Here is a 21,960-nt window from a genome sequence, read left to right on the forward strand (position 1 = left end):
GAGCCCTATGAAGGCATCATCTCTGCAGTTAGTTGCAGTCATTCTACCCAAATAGACAAATGACATCCTAAGTCACTTTAGTACATCCTCAAACTTTAGCCAAGAATACGGAGAAAGAGACAGAGGGAATACAAGGGAGATAGAAGAGAGAGAAAGAATTAAGTCAATTAGAATTAGGTACTAATGTCATTAAAACCTTACATTGTAATACTTAAAGGAGTTGGCTTAGCTTAAATTTAAATAAATTAAATCTGAAATAATCTGATATGGTTCAGATCTGTGTTCCCACCAAATCTCATGTCAAATTGTAATCCCCAGTGTTGGAGGTGGGGCCTGGTGGGTGTTCATTAGATCATGGTGGTGGAGATCTCATGAATAGGTTAGCACCATCCCCTGGTTGCTGTTCTCGTGACAGTGAGTGAGTGAGTTGTCAGGAGATCTGGTTGTTTTAAAGTGTGTAGCAAGTCCCACTCCCTCTCTCTTGCTCCTGATCCAGCCATGTAAAACATGACTGCTCCCCTTCATCTTCTGTTATGATTGTAAGTTTCCTGAAGCCTCCCCAGAAGCTGAGCAGATGCCAGCATCATGCTTCCTGTACAGCCTGCAGAACTGTGAGCTAATTAAACCTCTTTTCTTTATATTAATAAATTACCCATCTCAGGCATTTCTTATAGCAGTGTGAGAACAGACTAATACAGGGTCATTATAATTTCTATTCTTTCTATCAAGCTTTCTTCCTATTAAATTCAAATAAATTTAGTCTGAAATAGACATAGTTCTTATTCTTTCCACCAAGGTATTTTTTCCATGAACTATTTGAGTGTATTAAAATGTATGTTATCATTTATATAAAAGAGAAAATATACATTTTAATATTTCATTGACAAATGGAAGCATATTTTAAAGACATAAAATGACAAGTCAATGAAGATGTCTAATAAAAACCATAAATGACTATTAAGATTAACTTTTCAAAAATGTATTCTTTATTTTAAAGTTTATTTAATACAGTCAGGTAAAGGCTTAGGCACTCTCAGTTGGCTGTGCTGACAAATGGCAAATACATCATATAAGACATAAGTGTCCTAAAAGTAGACATTGCCTCTCTGACATATTGGTGAATAAATAGTCTAGATAGCTAGGGGAAAAAAAAACCCTGATAATTTGCTCCTTTAAGTTATGTGGGGTTGACAGTGTCAGCATGATGCTTCCTCACAGCATAGCCTCAGATGCAACTTGAAGCAATTAAGGAAGGAAGAAACGTTTGAGTTATGAGTTTAGCTGCACCGAGGAGTTTGAGCTAAGCAGAGGGCAATTGAAAGAATCAGCAAACAGAAAAGCATGTCATTATTGCCTAAAATATTTAATTTCTGAGAAAAGTTTATTTTACTAATCATTAATTTGTTGACCATTTTTACAAATGAAGTGTTTCATGGTAACACTCATTCTGCTTTTGGGACATCCATAATGACTGAATAAACTGAGCACAATGAAATGGGTAGTTTAATTATTTTCATCTGCTATTTTGAGACAAGTAGCTTTGACAAATAGGTATATGCAGCATGAAAATATGTGTTTCATAACTAGGATCACCAATTCTCAGTAATATAGAAAGATTTTATTCAATTTTGTACCATTCTTTTCTTTAGCTTTTCCTGTATCTTGGTTTGGATTTTAGATTTAGAGTAGTTTGCTGTTCATCAAGTTATCTACTGGAGATTAGTAAATAAAATCAGAGTGGTTGAATTTCATTCATTCAAGAGCCATGTAATCACCATTTATAGAATATTAAATATATATGAGAGTCTGCAGTTTCATGCTGTAAATACTGAAAAATATGTTGAGCATATATGATTAAAACTGTTGAATACAATGAGATTTTAATTTTTCTTGTGATTTACAATATTAATGTTAAACTAACCTTTTTACTATAAAAGGAAGTTATTTCAGAGGTATTGATTAACACTGATTTTTATGTACTTTGTGTGGTACATTTTTATATGCTAATATTGTGCTTGAAGTTTTTCTATATAAATGTTCATGAGATATATTGATTTAGTTTTCTTTTCTTGTAATGTCTTTACCTGGCTCTGGTATTAGGGTAATGTTGGCCTTATTGAACAAGTTAAGAAGTCTTTCCTCTTTTCTGGAAGAGACTGTAGAGTATTCCTATTATTTCTTCTTTAAATTGTTGGGAGAATTCACCAATGAAACCATCCAGATTGGTGCTTTGTTTATTTTTAAGATTATAATTTATCGATCAATTTATTTAAAAGATACAAGCCTATTCCATATCTCTATTTCAGCTGTGTTGAGCTTTGGTAGTTTGTGTTTTCAAGGAGGTGGCCCATTTCAAATAAATTACCAACATTGCTGTCATAAAGTTGTTTATAATACTACTTTATTATCCTTTTAATGGTTAAGAAATCAGTATTGATAACTTCTGTTTTTATTTTCAGTATCAATAATTTTTGTCTTCTCTCTCTTTTTTTCTAGTCAGCCTGGATAGAGGCTTATTAATTTTATTGGTATTTCCAAAGAGCCACCTTTTTACTTTGTTGAATTTCTGTATTGGCTTTCTGTTTAAACTTCATTGATTTCTACTCCACATTTTATCACTTTCTCTCTTGATTTAGGATTAAATTGTTCTTTATTTTCAGTTTCCTAGGTAGAAGCTTAATTAATTTTGGATCTTTCTTCTTTTCTAATATATGAATTTAATGCTATATATTTCCATCTAAGCATTGCTTTTGCTGCATCCCACAACATTTAAGGTCATATTTTTATTTTCGTTTAGTTCCAAATATTTTTAAAATTTCTTCTAAGAGTTTTACCTTGACCAACCTGTTATTTTACCTTGACCAACCTGTTATTTAGAAGTATATTGTTTAATCTCCACATATTTGGGGAATTTTCCACATATCTTTCTGTTATTGTTTCTAATATAATTTTATTGTGGTCTAAGAATGCACTTTGCATGATATCTATTCTTTTTGTTAAAGTGTGTTTGTGGTAAAGAATGTGGTCTATCTTGGTGAATATTCAATGGAAAATTGAAATAATGTGCTTTCTGCTGCTGGTGAATGAAGTATTCTATAAATGTTAATTAGATCAACTCATCTCATGGTACTGTTCATTTCAACTACTTCCTTAGCAGTGCTCTGACTGTTGGATCTAGCAAATACTGAAAGAGGCATGTTGCAGTCTCTATAATAGCTATAATAGCAGGTTGTCTATCGTTTCTTGCAGTTCTCTTCATTTTTGTCTCATGAATTTGGTGCTCTGTTTATAGGAGCACACACATGTTAAGGATTTTTATGTCTTCTTGGAGAATCAATCTTTTTATCATTATGTAATTCCCTTCTTAATTCCTGAAAATTTTCCTTGTTCTGAAGTCTGCTTTTCCTGAAATTAATACAGCTAATCCAGCTTTCTTTTGATTAGTGTTAATACAATACAGCTTTGTCAATTCTTTTGACCTACTTGTGTCTTTATATTTAAAGTAGACTTCCTATCGATAACATATGATGGGGCCTTATATTTTCAATGACTCTCACAATTTCTGCCTTTGAGTTTGTTTGTTAGATCATTCGCATTTAAAGTGTTATTCATATAGTTAGATTAATATTTACCATATTCGTAAATGTTATCTATTTGTTGTACTTTTGTTTTGTTTTTGTTATTTTTCTGCTTTCTCTGATTTAATTGAATCAGATAATTTAATTAAATTGTATAATGCCATTTTTTCCCCTCTTAGCATATGGTATGTATTTTTTTTTAGAAAACACTAAATAGTTCCCCTATACCTTGCAATATATATTTTAAAAAACCTACATCCGCTTTCAGGTAACACTGTACCACTTCACAGGTAGTGCAGGTGGTTTATAAAAGAATATTACCAATTTCTTCCCTCCATTCTTTGTAATATTGCTATATTTATTTCACTTATTTATAAGCTGTAATCACTCAATATATTTTTACCATTATTAATTTGAGTAAACTGTCTATTAGATTAAATAAGAATAAGAAAAAGAATTAATTTTTTATTGATTAATTTTATGACAATCTTTTGTTATGTATATATGAATTTCTGACCTATATAATTTTTATTCCTTCTGAAAAACTTCATTTAACATTTCTTGTAGGGCATGTCTACTGCAACAGATTTTTTCAACTTATATTTGTTAGAGAAACTTCACAAGAATAATTTCAATACATGTAGAATTTTAGGTTGCTGTGTGTTTTTTTCTTTAACTACTTTAAATATTTCATTTCATTCTCTTCTTCTTTGCATGGTTTCTGATGAGAAGTCTGCATAATTTTTATTTTTTTCCTATATAAGTAAGATGGCCTTTTTTTCCTGGCTTCTTTAAAGATTTTTTGTCTTCAATGTTCTGCAGTTTGAATACAATTTGTCTATGGGTAACTATTTTGGTATTCACCTGCTTTGTGTTCTTTGCACCTCCTAAATTTATGGTTTGGTAACTATAATTAATTTCAGAATATTCTCATTTATTATTACTTTAAATATTTCTTCTACTTTCTTTCTTCTCCTATTACTCACATTATGCATATGTCATACTTTATAAAATTATCCCAGAATTCAAGATGTTTTGTTCTGATTTTAAAATTTATTTTTTTCTCTTTGCATTTTACTTTGGAAAGTTTCTGTTGATCTATTTTCAAGCTCACACATTCTTTCCTCGGCTCTGTCTAATCACATGATGAACCCATCAAACATACTCTTTTATTATACTGTTTATTATTTCTAGCATTTATTCTTATTCTTTCTTAAAGTATTCATCTTTCTGCTAACTTTATCCATCTTGTGCTTTCTTTTTTTCTCCTTGTTGCCTACTTTTCATTAGAGCTCTTAACCTATTAGTTATATTAATTCTAAAATGCACATTATATCTGAATCTGGTATTAAAGCTTGCTTTGCCTCTTCAGGCTGCTTTTTCATTTGCCTTTTAGCATGCTTTATAATTTTTGTTCAAAGCTGGACACAGTTTATCTGGTAATAGGAAATGCAGTAAATAAGCCTTTATTCTCAGATTTTATGTTAATATGGCTAAGAGTTATGTATATTTAATGATTGCTATAGCTGTAAGTGCCAGAGAGTTCAGTTTCTCCTGATGTGCTTGTTTTTTTGTTACCTTTGGGTATTTGGATTTCCCTAAGGACTCATTCTTAAACAGAGTCTGCACCTTGCGGCTCTTCCCATTGTAGCCCACTGTTACTAGACTGGAGCCTGATTGATGTGGATGTAAGGTATGAGGGAGGGAGCCTTCAATAATCTAACAAATAAGTCTCAGCCTTTTAGTGGTCACATGTTCCTGGCTCATTACCTTCCCAATTGTTCCTTAGCTTTTCTGTTTCTCCCCTTAGGTGAGACAGGATACTGGAGTTGGACAATAACCTTCGCTCTGGTTTGTTAAAGATCTCATAAAGTTTTTTCTCTTGAAGAATAGGCCTTTGTTATAGGAAATGTTTTGTGCATATTTTGATATGGTTACTTTTCTCTTCTACCTGTCAAAAATATGGGGTATTATTCTTAGATCTTTACATCAGAATCTGGGTGGCTTCCATGAGGCTGTGCCAACAAGAGTTCTCACACTTAGCCCACACTCAGTCTCCAGCAATTTACCAAAATTACCATTTAAATGTTTCTTTCAGTTTATATCTGCTGTGACATCTACTCTACATAAGCCAAACTTAGCTGTGATTCTCTGTATTCAGCTTTGACTCTCTATATTTGTCTTTCTTTCCAGATTTGGGGGGTGGCAGTTTGTCCTGTGAACTCAATTCTCTAATGAGTCCAAGAAAAGTCATTAACTAAGGTCAAAGAGGTTTTTTTTTTTAGCTTTTTTTTTTTTTTATTAAAGTGATGGGGAGATGCCTTTCAAGCCCTTCACATGTCAAAGTCGAAAAAAACTAGTAATTTCTTTCGAGTTAAAAAAAAAAACCAACCCTGATGTCATAAAATAGGCAAGAGTAAAACTAATGCCATGTCATATGAAAAAGATTTTCTGTACAATTTGAAAAATATAATAAAAGAGCAAAGGAAGTCAGGCTTAGTTTCATCGTTAAATAGTATTCACTAATCACTAGAATTTTAATGAGGAATAAGACACTGTCCAAGGCTTTAAGTAAAATATTTGCCAATAGGGAATGTTGACATAATAATAGGCAATTGCCATGCAGTTCCACAACAAAGTGGTATGGGAGCACACAAAAAATACCATTTATTCTTACATGAATGTTTTACATAAGTGTGTATTTTATGGAAAAAATATAATTTAATACCAGTCAGAGAGTTGGATCCAGCAGTGTAAAAAAGGGAGAAAATGAGAAAAGAGGCACAAAGGAAGGAAAAAGGAAGAAAGGTGATCCATTATTACACAGTAGGAATTTTTTTTTTTACTTTTTAAAACTATTGAACTCATAGTGTTACCAGAAAAGAGATAGTTAAAACATGGATCTTTTTTTCTGGATTTTTTGGATGATATCTGAGCTGGTATACCTTGGAGAGAATAACACCTGTGCTGGTTTATGGAAAGTGAGCAGGAACAAAAAGGTATAAGGGAACGAGGAAATAAATTCCTTGAAAAGTATAATAAGGAGTAAGAAAATTCATTACTGGCAAAGTGAACAGATTCAATTGAACTTAAAACTCAGAGAGGAGCTTAGGTGGATTTTGGAGATATCAAAAAATCACAGGAACAGATAGATAAGATATAGCACAGCATTCAGTGGATTTTAAATTGACTTTTGGTGAATCATGTTGAGACTATAATGAAAGCTATGAACCTCATCCCCAGAAAGCATCCACATGTATGAAGAATTCTGCATTACAATTTTATGGTGTATATTAACTCACTGAAGGCAATCTAGATTATGTTAGGTGATATATGGGTACAGTGAAATGGGTCAAGGAGAAAACCCTGCGAAAGGCCAATTTTTAGGAGAAGGAAGTAAATAAAGAGCCATTAAAAAAGACTGAGAAGCAGCAATCAGATCAAAAAATGGAAAACGAGAAAAGATTTTTGTCATTTAAAAAAGTCGAGCATTACAATATAGCCAGTCAGCTGTGTTATATACAACAGAGAGGTCCAGAAAGACAGTAATTAAAGAGTATTTATTGAAACTATGATTATTAGAGTCATGTGTGACCTCTACCAGTGCAGCTTCCCTGGAGTATTGAATACATGAAGTAGATTGCTATGGATTATATAGTGCGTGGGAAATGAGGAAGTGGGGACTACAAGCAGGAGAAATTAGGTTTAATTGAGAAGGGAAGGAGAGAATAAAATAGACTCTATAAGGGGGCATAAGATCTATGGAAGAATTGCGATTTAAAGTGGAAAAACTTGATCTAGTTAATAACATGTAAGTGGAAGAAAAAGTGGAGAGAAAATGCTAGGAAAATAGGAAAAAATGTATATAACTGATGGAGTAAAGTCACAAAGAAGGCAGGAAAGAAGTGGATCAAGGCCATAGATGCTCTAGATAAGCATGAATGGGAAGAGTGACAACTCAAAGGCTAAGCTGACAGCTCTAGGGAATAGAAATATGTCTCACTTATTCACCACTATATTCCTAGCACAGTTCCTGGAACAATGTTTCCATCTTCCTTGAAGGTCCTTTTTATGTTTCATGAAAAAATTACACTAGGTCCTGTGCATATCAATCCACATCCCTTGTGCCCTTATTGAAACTACCTCTTTACTTGAACACATTTTTGTTCCTTTCAATCAAATAATCATCAGTGAAGGCATTAAGAAACCATCACAAAGAAAGACAAAGGTTTACATGCAAAGTTCTCCATTAGAGTTGTATTTATAATAGAGGATAAATGAAAACTCTCTAAGTGTCTAAAAATAGAAAAATGATTAAGTAAATAATACTGTATTCAAATAATATGGCCATTAATGTTTTCCGTTTTCATTATCCATATCTGGGACATAATAGATGCTCAATAATTATTAGCTGAATAAATTAATAATCACATGGATAGACTAGCTTAATAAGGGCCCATTTGTGCATACTTATATCTTACTGAGAGAAAGGTTCCTAACCCTTATGAAATTCCATACTAGATCATAAAACTTCTGATTTTCTAATGGAAGCTTGGGTTAAGAGGATATTTTAGGGAAACACTTTCCCAGTATGTCTTCTTTCTGTGCTGCTATAAAATAGACATGGCCATCTGCAAGCAAGTTCTAGCCCTAGTTCAAAAAACAGTTCTGAACCACTATCACAGACAATGCCCTGTGGTCAAAGATCATTATTCCTTACTAACTTGATTTTGGAGGGTAGCTTTATATAGATTTTTTTAACTTTTATTTTAAGTTCAGGGGCACATGTGCAGGTTTGTTACATAGGTAAATTTATGTCATGGGGGTTTGTTGTACAGATTATTTCATCACCCAGGTATTACGCCTAGTACCCATTGGTAATTTTTCCTAATCTTCTCCCTCCTCCCACCCTCCACCCTCCAATAGGCCACAGTGAGTGTTGCTCCTCTCTGTGTATCCATCTGTCCTCATCATTTAACTCTCACTTACATGAGAACATGTGGTATTTGGTTTTCTGTTCCTGTGTTAGTTTGCTAAGGATAATGGCCTCTGGATCCATCCATGTCCCTGAAAAGAACATGATCTCATTCTTTTTTATAGCTGCATATTATTCCATGGTGTATATGTACTGCAAATGATGTTCCTAGGCTCCAGTCTCTGTAATATTGCAGAGCGCATAAAAGGGTGTGAAACGAGTGTTAGTTTGAAAAAACAGATCAAGCACTTGCATGAACCAGGGAAGGCAGGAGAGAAGCAGAAACCGCCATTCTCTTTCACTACTGGCAGATAGGTTCCTGTCCCTGAGAGTTGTGAGGTTTTTCAACAGTTTCCAGGTATTCTCATACAAAGCATCTGACCTGGTGGTGAAGACAGCTGTGACCATGCAGTGTTTCCTCCAGATCCTGACCTGGCAGCATAGTAACTTCCTGATTCTTTGAATGCTTGCCACAAAACTAGGACCTACAATTGACCTTACCTAAGTATGACAGCTGTATTTTTTCCAGGGGCTTTGAAACCACCTGAAATAAATCGCTTATTGCTTGAAACACTAGGTACTTTCTTTGTTTGAAACCAAATACTGACTCATAAAATTTCTCTCTAGCCAGAGGTAAGAGGCTGAAATATAAACACATGTTATAAGTGGCCTGATGCTCTCTCCTACCACTCTTAGCCTGTTCACATTCATTGCTGAATGGCTTCCGTCTTCTGATTACTTTCTGAATGTATTGTCATGGCACCTATGTTGAATAGATTGTGGTATAGTTTAATACAGACGTCCTATCATTTGGAAATTTTAGGAACCTAAGGAAATCATCTCCAGAAGTCTCCTTTTGAAAGCCCATATATTCCATTTATGGACTCACTAGACTGGATGCTTTCCTGTGGCTAATTTAGTGTTCCTATTGAAGTCATTCATTATGAGTTTATTATTTGCTGTATTATCTGGGCAAAATTATAAGACTTCTGGGAAAGTTATCCCTTCAAAATGATGCCTCCTGCGGTGTTTTAGTAAGAAAATAATGCTGAACTTAAAAGCAGTAACAGACCTTTGAAAATTAAAGAAATGATTAATAAATATACAAGGGCACCCTACTTCCCTCACCTTGCAATTCATCCTATATACTGCTGTCAGAATATTTCCACCAAAATATTTCTGATTATGGCATCACTTCGCTCAAAACTTTCCAAATTTTACCATGAATACAGAATGAATAATAGGCTTCTAAGTGTGACATCTAAATTCTTTCATGATTTATGTCTTCCTAATTTGCTCTTCCAGGCAATTGCTCCTTTAATATACATTTAACCATCTCAAAAGACCGGACCTTTGGCCATATTTCAGACCATGGCAAATCTTGGTTGCTAGCTCATGATTTTACCCTTTCACCTGTCTTGTTAAAATCTTACCCACGTTTTAGGTCTCAGACCAAACATCATTTCTCCATAAATAGTTCTTGATCACATCAACTCTCTTCTTTAACTTCTCGCTGCCTTTTTCTTTATTGCTTTCATGGGTTTGAGGCAATTCAGAGTAGTGAAAAAAGGCGGTTGAAAACCACAGACTAAAATCTAGCAGGACAACCGAGATTGACAATATAGATTTTGAACTGCAGAGAAGTGATAGAAAATACTAGAGAGAAGTGATTATAGTTTGGTAAGAAGTAAGCATTTTCCCCGACATTAAAATGCAGGTTATCGTATCTGTATTTGGGACCGCAGAATGCAAAATACTAGGTTTGAAATAATGAAAAAGCTGAGCTCACTCAGCAAAAGTGGTTCAGCCCACTAAACTGGGATCTTACTAGCTTTTGTAATAATTGCTCATTAAAGGCATCCTCCTTTGTGCTTGGTGAATTCTTGTTTTAAAGTTGGATTAATGTCTCATCGTATTTTGGAGATAATTTAAGCATACTGAAAAAGACTCTCTGAAGACAGTCTTCTTCCTAAAGCAACTTCTTCCTAAAGTATGGTTGTAATTATTTATTCATCCATGCATTTATTCTGACTTTTGAACATATATAATATGCACAGCTCAGCAGCAGAAATTGAAAGTAGGAAAAGATTGGTGAGTCTGAAGAATAACAGCAATGTTTGACTGGCCTACAGATTTCTTGAAGATAACTCGTAGAAGAAAGGATTTCCAAGGTCAAATGAAGGCAGATCATTAGAGGACCTTAACTAATTAGGCAAAGGGTTCTAATTTATTTATTGGGCAAAGGAAAGTGCTACAACTCTTGGCCAGGTAAATAAGATCATCAGAGACATGATTTAGAAACAGTGTGACTAAGGCAGACAGAAGATTGGAAGCTAGAGAAATTCTTAGGCAAATGTTACACTCATTTGTGTAATGGAGTGATTATCAATTCAGTAGGAATAGAGGGGAAGGGAAAGAGACAGGTTTTAGAGGTAATGTTCTAAAACTGTAATTTGGAAACTGATTAGATTAATGGGATACAAGTGAGGCTGGCTACAAAATTTGCAAAGCCCAGTGCAAATAAATGATCTGAAAACTGAAAAAAGATACAGCCCCTTTTTCAAAAGTCAGGAAAAAAGTACCAATAAAGGTATTAAAATATAAAGCTTAGGCCAGACGCAGTGGCTCACGCCTGTAATCCCAGCACTTTGGGAGGCCGAGGTGGGCGGATCACGAGGTCAGGAGTTCAAGATCAGTCTGACCGACATGATGAAACCCCGTCTCTACTAAAAATAGAAAAATTAGCTGGGCGTGGTGACGCACGCTTGTAATCCCAGCTACTCAGGAGGCTGAGGCAGGAGAATAGCTTGAACTAGGTAGGCGGAGGTTGCAGTGAGTCAGGATTGTATTACCGCACTCCAGCCTGGGGGACAGAGTGAGACTCCGTCTCAAAAAATATATATATAATATAATATAAAGCTTATTCCTTTAAAATATTATTACTTACACATTATAAGAGGGGGTAATAGAGATAAGTAAAAACATAAACTTCAAAATTGCAGAAAGATAATATTTTGGCATCATAATTTTATATAATACAACAAATCACAATATTAATGTGATATGTTGATTGAACATAAATTTATTGGGCTTTTCTGCAGTGACTTATTATGTCATCAAATTACATACTTTTAATTCAAAATACTTTGTTTTCAGTTAAATAATTGAAAGTGAACAGTTGCTCTTGGTAAATGCAAGATCTCAAATAATGTTTTGATAATTTTTAATTTTGAGAAAGGTCTTTTCGCTGATGTAAATGTTATTGAAACTGTTAAGGGCATTTTATAGGCTGTAAAAACATTAAGATAAATTACTGATAAATTATTACAAAATTTATGTTTTATTACAGCTAGAGTTGAGGTCATGGAACAATTTTTTCTAAAAAAAAATTTAACCACACAAATCAATTTTGTGTAATTTTTAAATGTAAATTCATTTTAAAATGTAAATTTATATAATAGCATTTTAATGTTTCTCTGGCATTTCATGTAACTTGTGGAGGTTATGTGGATACGTTATTAAAATAGCTTCATTATTTATGTATCATTAAAAACAGCTGTTTATGTATTTTATCACCACATTTTCAATTATAAGAAAAAAGTCTAAAATCGTCTTTCTTATTAATAATTTTTCATTAGAAGTTTTAATGAAAATATGTTCTTTTCCATTGGATGTGATGATATTTGAATTTAATTTCATTTCTAAATCTGTGGATATTTATTTTGCAATGTTGTAGCACTTTACAAAATCAGAGATTTTAAATTCTTATAGAATTCTAATCATTTTCTAATATGCTTTATTGCAATGTTCATGTGTGCACAGTTATTTTGTAATACTTACTGGAAGTTTACTCCTTGATTGCAGCAGTTCCTGTCCCAACACTGGCTGGAGAATTAACATTTGCACATACACTGCAATGACAGGTGCTTGAGCCAGAGGGTAAGCTGGCTTCTTAGTGCAGGGCCTAGCCTTTCCTCCAGGTGAAGTCTCTTTTCTCTCCTAGTCATGGTCACTTCCGCTGCTGCTATCACCAATTTGGGCCCAAGTACTACCAAGCCATGTCCTCAGAGCCTCCTAGCCCACAGACTTCCCCAAGGCATGCCCGTGCCTGCCCAACAGAACAGCTACTGTGTGCACTGCCCCTGTTCCCCCAGCTGCTGCTGGGCCACAACCCTACCGCCTGACATCTCTCCGCTCCTCTGATCCTGCACTTGCTCTTTGTCCCATCAGACTTCACTTACAAAACATTAATTTCAAAGATGAAATGAAGAATGTCCAGATATTGAGTGCAGAGCATTAAACCAAATGTGGGGAGGGGATCTTCTCAGCATGGGGTCTGTGGGACTGCACACATCCCAGCCCATGGACCTGGCCCTGGGTACGAGGGAGGGGAAAGAGTCTGAGATGGTTTTGAACACTGGGAACTGAGTAAGCAATGTAAGAGGCTGTGTTAGTCCCTCTTACACTCCTACAAAGAAACACCTGAGTCTGGATAATTTTTAAAGAAAAAGGATCTATTTTGGCTCTTGGGTCTGCAGGCTGTACAAGAAGCATAGAACCAGCATTTGTTTCTGGTGAGGACATCAGGAAGCTTCCACTCATGGCAGAAGGCAAAGGGGAAACAGGTGTGTCACATGGCAAGACAGGGAGCAAGAAAGAGAGGAGGAAGTATCTGGATTTAACCACCAGATCTTGTGTTGACTTACAGAGCCAGACCTCATTCATTACCATGGGGAGGGTGCCAAACTGATACAGGAGACAGAAAGAAATTAGGCAGATAGTGAGGGCAGAAGAGTCCTCAGCAGAACTTCTCTTTTAACAAAAAGCAGCCCGAGAAATCGTTTCTTTTCTAACAAAGAGCAGCCTGAAAGATGGAGCTGCAAACATAGATAAGGAAGTTGGAAGCTTGCATAGGAGGAGGAATGTCCACCATGGGGGCTCCACCTTCCCTTTTTCATTAGCAGGTGTATAGTAAGAAAGAAATGGGCAACATGGAGAAGCTCAGGCAGAGAACCTGCCTGCATAATAAAAGATTGGGGTGGGGGCTGCCAGCAATTCACGCCCTATGCAGATGGCACACCTGGTCCTAACTGGTTTTTTGTGCCCTATATAGATCAGACACAGCCTCTCCACTAGCTCATCTATAAAACCCCCTGCATTTCACCACAGATCATCAGCCTATTTTTCCAGGACCCCTTTCTGTAGTAGCGAGTTATTCTCCTTCTTTCGCCTATTAAACTTCTGCTACTAACCTCACCCTTTGTGTGTCTGCATCCTTGATCTCCATGGCTGTGAGACAACAAGCCTTGGGTGTCACCCCAGACAATGAGGCTGCTTCAAAACCATTAATGAGGGATCCACCCCCATGATTCAAACACTTCCCACTGGGCTTCATCTCCAACACTAGAGATCACATTTCAACATGAGATTTGAAGGGGACAAACATCCAGACTATAACATAAGAAATGGAAACTCTTGAAGAATTAGTTTGGAAGGAGAAGGAGTGGAAAGAGGCAAAAGATAGTTATTTCTATTTGAATAGTCAACTGAACGGAGATAGCAAAACATAAACCTATCCAAAGTTTAATCAGTAAGCACTTCAAATGGAGACTCGTTTGCCAGAAACAAGCAGCTGTGAAATAAACTACATCCTCTTTCACATTTACTTTTCCCTTTTCTTTTTTGGGTTCTCTTTTCAACTTCTGCATCCCCTACACCTCCCTTTCATGGTCCATGGCTGCAGTAACACAACCCTAATGCAGTTAATGCAGCTCTGATGCGTATCTTCACATTCCTTGACACTCCTCTGGAAGGAATGTAACTACAACCAATTAAATGGAAGCAACGCGTAGAAGGCATGCCATTTCTGCCTGGTTCTCTTGGAACGTTCATCCTCCATATGTCTCCTGGAACACTATTTCTGCGAACCCAGCTTGGTGCTGTAAGAAGCCCAAAGCATGTGCCGGTGTCCCAGGCTCTGCCCCAGCCGAGTCCTGCCTTTTCATTATCTCTGCACAGGCACCATGCTTGGGCTGAGGTACCAGGTGCCTGCAGCTGATTTGAGCCTCTTCCCTGCTCGCCTTTAGTTGTCACCCTCAGCTTTCATGTCTTTCCAGCTGAGGGCCCAGACATCATACAAGAGAGACAAGCCATTCCCACCTTGTTTGGATTCTTAAACTACAACATCAAAGCATGATAAAATGGTGGTTTTACACCACTAAGTTTTCAGTTTGTTTGTAACCCAGTAATGGTAATTGTCATGGTCTTTCAACACAAGTTGGAACAAAAACAGATTTTTTTTTCTCTCAGCTCATTAGAATAGGCCAAAATATTTTAAAGACACTTACCAAAATGCTAAGGATAACAAAAATAAAATAATATAGGATATATAGAAGATGCCTTAAAAATCTTTAAGTGTACAAGCATTAGATTTCTGATACTAGTATATCTAATTTGTTTTCAGGCACACATTCATTTTATTGAATGAGAACCCAGAAAAGTGTACTTTTAAATTCTTAAACTGTTTTTTTCTACCCCTCTTTCTTTTGCATCTCATCTTTCTTAAGGAGATGCTATATTCAAGTAATGAGCCTTCAAGGGAAAACAATGGAAGGACGTATTTCTAGATGCACAATGCAATGCAGACAGTCCTCCAGGTCATCTAAAAATCACAATCCAGGTAACCAAACTCTAGTTTCCAACCCCCTTCCTCCCCTACTTCTTTTTGGGGAGGTCAGATAAAACCTTACCAAGCAAGTGACAATTTGGCCAAGTCTTAAAGACACCTTGTGTTTGGTAAATAGTTAAAACTCAACAAATACTTGGAATAAATGAATGAGGCAAAGGACCAGGAGAAAAAGAAGAAACAGTGGCCAGGTATACTGTTGTGTCCCATAGTTTGGCTATGAGATGCTGGTATCTCTGAGCATACTTCTTAGGACAGTGGCAATATCAGCTGAGTGCAATGGGCAAAAAAAAAAAAAAAAAAAAAAAAGAACTTCTATAATTTCTCAGCCAAATCAGAAAATGTAAGCATTTTCTGCCTAACATTTGTCAACCATGAGATTTATTTGGACCTGAAACTTACTTTTACAAACTTTAATGTCATAGAAAGATGCCTTTAGTCAAAAAGCTGCTTGACACTTTTCCATCTCAATATTTAATTACATAAACTTTTAAAAAAACAAGTCGTTTCAATTGAGCATTAAAAATATCCATACTAGAGACTTTTCAAAGTTGTTGTAAATTTTACCAAATTCCCCTTTGCTTATCTTTTTCTGTATATGATTTGAAAAATCAAACTATGTTTTCAAAGCTGAAAGACCATTTAGCTTAATAAGCACTAATAGGGCTTATCAATCACAATAATTAAAAAACACTCAACAACTCAAAAGAGAAACAGTGATTAAAGAGAGGCTTGATTTTGGAAAAATTAACAATCTGACTTCAAACAGTAGAACCTACATGTTCCACATAGTTGTAGCTGTATCTGGGTATCACTGTGCACATATGATAGGTCAAGGAAAAAGTCACTAAGGATTTGTAGCAACATAGACAGCCAGCTGTGATTTTAAAAATTAAATGCAAAACATTTTGGCTTTATAAAAATGTTTTTATCTCAGTAAAAAATATGTAAATTTCCTCTTGCCCCAAACATCTGAACACTGATTTGTTTTATATTCTGCTTGAAAATATCTATGGATTTGGGGAAAATGGTAACCTGTCTTTCAGAACTCAGAAGAGGAACTCATCAGTCAAACAAGGATCTCAAATCTCTCTCTGCAGCTTTTCACATGAAGTTAATAGCAAACACTGCAATGCCCAGAGATAGAATACAAATATTTTGTGCTTGAGTTTTGCTTTAAATTAATGAGAAAATTATCAATTAATTAGGCTTATCCATGCTTTTGTGATGTGTTGCTATTCTAAGATGACAACTGGAAAACATATTTATACCTAACTCTAATCATCTTTTTATTGAGTGGAGAAAAACAATACCAATATCAAAATTTCTCTCTTCCACACTCCCACCTGCTTTTAACATTTGAGAACCATTCTGTACTTATGCTTTCAGATAATAAATATACACATATGCAGTGTTTGCTTATAGTTAAAAGTTTAGCATCTTTATGATTTTAAAATATTTTGTACTTTTCATTAGAAACAAAATAACATACTGCAGTATCAAGGCAAATAATATACCCTTAAGAAGGCTATTATCTTGAGCTATTTTTCAGCCCTTTACACTCTCATTTGGGTGATGTTGAATCTTGTCATAAAGTGAAAGTATGGACAATATCAGCTTGCTGAGGTGCAAAGAGAAGTGCCTTTCATTCATCAGTGCATTTAACAAACTATTTTTTTAGCACCTGTCATCTCAAGCACTATTCCAGACAATTGAAATATAGAGACAAACTTAATATTGATAAAATTGATAAACAACATGATTGCCCTCAAAGAGCTTACATTTTGGTCTACATAGAAGCAAAATGGGAGTGCAGAAATAGACCTAAGTGGCCACAATTTTTCTAAGTCAAGGTCATTGGAAACTTGCCAAATTTAGAAATGACTAACTTCTCAAAGTTATACCTTATTTTGATTCTTTTAAGAACAATGAATGAGAAATTTCAAAACTTTAAGTGCTAGATATCTGTGAAAGGGCTTTATTATCTTTTGATGTTGCTTCTTTAAAAAAAAAAACTCCTCCTTCCCTGTTTATGCCAACACCAAAATTATTCAGATCCTACTTTCCCTGCAGTCAGCCTTTTGCTAAATATGGAGTTGTTTCAAACATTCTGGTCATCCTGCACAGAGGACCTGGCAAAGTTTGCTGGGAGAAACAAATGGCCCTGGTGGTCTATGAAACCTGTGGCTAGGTCTATGTGTATTTTCACTCAACTCCTTCAAAAGATGGAGACATATTGACCCCTTTAATTTCCTCATCTGGAAGAAAAAAAGGGCAAGTCTAATGGGGATAGCCAATTACATTTTAACCATGTCATGGGCAAATCTAATGGTAACATCTGTGGTAGATTGGTTTTTATTCTCTTCTCTGCATTCATGGCCCTTTGCAAAGTAACTTTGTAGCTTCACTCATCAAGAGATGAAATGTAATCTGAATCAGGGATCACACTGTTACTTGCTTTAGCTGATAGAATGTAGAGGAGGCAATGTGTGCAAGTTCCAACCCCGGAACACAAAAGGCTTTGCATGCACCCACGCTCTTTCAGAACCTTGCACTGCCATGGGAACAAGCCCCGGCTGGCCTGCAAGAAGATGAGAGACCCTATGAAGACAGGCTCCAATTTTCCCAGCCATCTGTGCTGAGCCCATCATAGACTCACTGATCTTAGGCAACCCATCAGCTGACTGAAGAAACATGTGTAATTTGGACAAGATCAGACCAGGCTGTCTCAGACCAGATTAACTGCCCAGCTGAGCTCAATCCTGCAAAGTCTGAGCTAAAAAAATTGTTATTGTAAGTCACTAAGTTTTGGAATGAATGGTTTTGACACCAAAACCATCAAAAACTAACAAATATAATATTCGATCACAATTTATTACCTCATTTTAAATACCTTCTTGATTCTGTCATAAAAGTATTAAACAACCAATAACAGTAATTCTCCCGAACAGAGCACTTTCTCAGGATTTTGTAAACATAATTCGTTCTCTTTCCTTGTTGCAATATATAACCAAAAGTAAAAAAATTGAGATTTTGGTACAAATTATTTAATAGGCAGTTTGATGCAAAAACTAACTTGACCATTTGGTTGTATAATTTCTCCACCTTATAACATTCTGCTCATGGAATAGTGATATAACTTATGATGTATTCTAGATAATGCAGAACATTACCTAGAACAAATGTAACTCAATAGTTTGGACTCAATTGATTGGACTTCAGTCATGTTAATATAGTTGAAACTCCTTAATTAAAATCTTCTAAATTTTCCAAAAACTTAATTAAAATTTTTGAATATAAATAATAGGGAAGAAAGTTAAAATAACTTAAAAGTCCTCAGTTCTATGTTAACTAGGTACATAAACATAAATATAATTATATTTACTTATTTTTTGTTGGATATTATTTAATACCACTTGCATATGTGCAAACATGAAAATCACTTTTACAATTTCATATTCCACCTTTGGCTCTGAATCCCAAATTTACCTTAAATATTTTTGTCATATTCTCATTTTCTCAATCCGTTTCTGTTATTTTGTTGTTTAATTAGTTACTAAAACCTCAGCAAATGTCCAACTTATAGCTGTACCTCACAAATTCCTTTTTAAAGAGGCATTTCCCCTCTCCTTCTTTCTGGTCCCAAGTACATACACATCATCTACCTGGGTGGCAAGTGACTTTCCCAATACACACAGTAAGTGCAGGGCCCAGGACCCACAATGTTTTTAGAGACCCATAAAACATGTTTTAAAATAAATAAATAAATAAAATAGGAAGTAAAACCAATATAAGAATAATGAATAGGTAACCATGAGTCCAGCCTGGATTATGTTTACCTTTATACCAATGTAGTCATAAAATATAATTTTTAATATTTTTGCATGGAGAAAGGGGCCCACTAGGGCAAAGTGCCTGTGGTTGGGAGAAAGATGAGTCCTCCTGAGAGACTGCTTTCCTTCTGCTAGTGGCAAGTTTGTGGACCTTTCTGGTGAAGATCAGAGCCTCTTCTTCCTAGGCAGGTCCAGACTGTTTGCTCTTTTGTCCTCCCAGCACCTAAATGTTGGCTCCTTTGAAGCCTCTGATATTCTGCATGTGAATGTCTTCTCTGTGTGCTGCCATGACATCTTAATCCACATACATCTTCTGTTCCACCATGTCCTCCTAGAAACCCAGGTATACCACTGACAGATTGTGAGAGCTCTTCATGCTCCTGGGCACCACTTCTCTAGGCCTCGTCTCCCTCTCCTTATTTCCCTTGTCCCAGCAGCACAGTTAGGGTTGAAAAGAGCCATAAATGGTTAACACCCTCTGGGAACCCATTCCACTCCCTGCCTCTGCCAGCTCGCCTTTTATATCATCCTCTTGACAAAAATAATCAAACCAGTTGGGCATTATTTGAATCTTCCTATGGATTGAACAGCGTGGCCCCAGACATAATTTAATTGGTAAAACACACAAAACATCTGTTTTGGTTATGCATAGTCATACATTAGTAATCCTAGCAGAGTGTGAAGGTACTATAGCCAGTACTTCCCATTTTATAGGTAAAATTTACATATCATTTAATATAAATAATAATATAGATAAAGTACAGACATAACATAAACAAATAACAGGAAATTGTCCAGAGGGAAAAATAAATCTTATACTATTTGTTCAAATGAATTGGTTATTTCAAATTTTGTCCTGATAGAATATTTTCCTAGGGCATAATAAAACAGAAAACAAATTTTTACTGTAGACACATAAAATGTCCCTTTTTTGTCACCATCACCTGAATTTTTTGGAAATAAAATTCAATAATTTCCTATGAAATAGGAGGAGCTTGCTGTTAGAATTGACTCCAATGGACACTAGATAAAATACCTTTGAATCAATATATCAAAATTTATTTTGTTTTTAAAAGAAATATATCTCATTTGAAACTGTGAGATACACAAAGCCAAGACGTAATTTTTTGAAAGCTTCTAGCGTGTGTGTATATAAAATATAAAATTAAAAAGAATTCACATATATTTCAAAAAGTAATTAATACGTAAGAATATAAGTGCATTTAACAGAAAACAAGCTGAAAAGCTAGAATATAAGCCAAATCTATTTGACCCCAAATTCCAGGACCTTTTTACTATATCAGTGACGGCAATTATGTACAACCTATGATGCAGCCCGTCTCACCCACTCTCATAGTGGACATGGAGAATCAATCGTGACCATTTTCTGCCAAGTCAGCTGTGGTCTCCAAAGACCTCTCCACACAGAAGTTCAGAAAATCAGTCACAAGCAAGCATGCAACCTGAAACCTTTTTGCAATATCTCTCTTATATCTGCAGCTTGTGTATAATCGGTCCAATTTTATCTAATAGGGATGACAAATTTTAAAAAATCCTCCAGCGTCATCTCCCTCTTGGAAACACATTTTTTAATTTTTCTTACTATCAGGCAAATCCATGAAACGTATGTTCCTAGGGAAGGTTGGGAAAGATAAGTTTCTAGAATAAAAAAGCCCATAGAGTGGGGGAAAATAATGATATAAGGAAGGTTCCAGAAAGGCATGCAAGCTTTTCTTCATGGGAAGGTTTCCTGTTGGAGAGGAGGGAGATTTGCGTGGGCCCTTACAGTGGGTGAAGATGCTACGTGAGTCATAAGAAATATCTAGTGTCTTCATCCCTAAACTGGGGCAAAAATGGAGAGGACAGTGGGAGTGTGGGGAAGAGGATCATTAGAGTGTGTGTGTGTGTGTGTGTGTGAGAGAGAGAGAGAGAGAGAAAGAGAGAAAGAGAGGTTAGAGAGACAGAAAGGGGAGAGAAGGAAAGGAAGAAGGGGACTAAACAAATTGGAGAAAAATGCAATAATAATACCTGATCCCGTGTTCTAATTTCTTTATTTTTTCAGCATACTATGTGTTGCCACAAATACAAAGTGACAGAAAGACACGATAGATGGGCTTGAGACTGTGCCCCAGCAGACATAGCCCCTCCTACAACCTATGGATGACATGTAGGAGGCTTTATGAATCCTGGAAAAGAGTACAGGTGGATAAGAGCATCTGTGGACCCCAGAAGTCGAATTCATACCTAAGGCAATGATCAGCAAACACAGAATTCAACAGTGGATACTAGTGCAGTGGGATGGCTGAGACTCTGCCCTGCTCATTCAGGTTTCCAGACCTAACCTTATATCACTTGCTGTTGGCAGAGCTAACAGGGAACACAGCAGTTCCCGAGCCCTTACCTTCACCGCAGTCTCCTCTTGGTTGAGAGTAACACGTTCCTCCGCACTCAGATGTCCTCTTACGAAGTTGGATGGGGAGGCAAAAAATGTTTTGCAGGGGAAAAAAAAGCTAGAAGAGAGAGTTTAAACTTTAAATTCTTCAAATTGACTTAACAGTCACTATGAGGAGGCAGTTTTAAATTTGAGGAGATTGTTACATTTTAATAGCTTGAGTTTTTTTTCTCCTGCCATCAGAGGGAATGGAAACTCCAAAGTACGATGAAATCAGTTAATAGTTAATAAGAAGTTGCATTTACAAGATACTCCAAAGGAAGGAGCATTTTATCTCATTTTTCCATTCTTCCATTTTCATTGTCTATGTAATCAGTTTTCAGCCACCAAAAGGTGAACACAGCAGAGATAAGTAACACTGGGAATTTACCTGCAGGTGCTACTATTCCCATTCTTCAGTGAGGGAACCAAATCTCACATTTGTTATGTATTTGGAG

The sequence above is a fragment of the Pongo abelii genome, chromosome 14 (genome assembly GCF_028885655.2).
Source record: "Pongo abelii isolate AG06213 chromosome 14, NHGRI_mPonAbe1-v2.0_pri, whole genome shotgun sequence".
Taxonomy (NCBI): Eukaryota; Metazoa; Chordata; class Mammalia; order Primates; family Hominidae; genus Pongo; species Pongo abelii.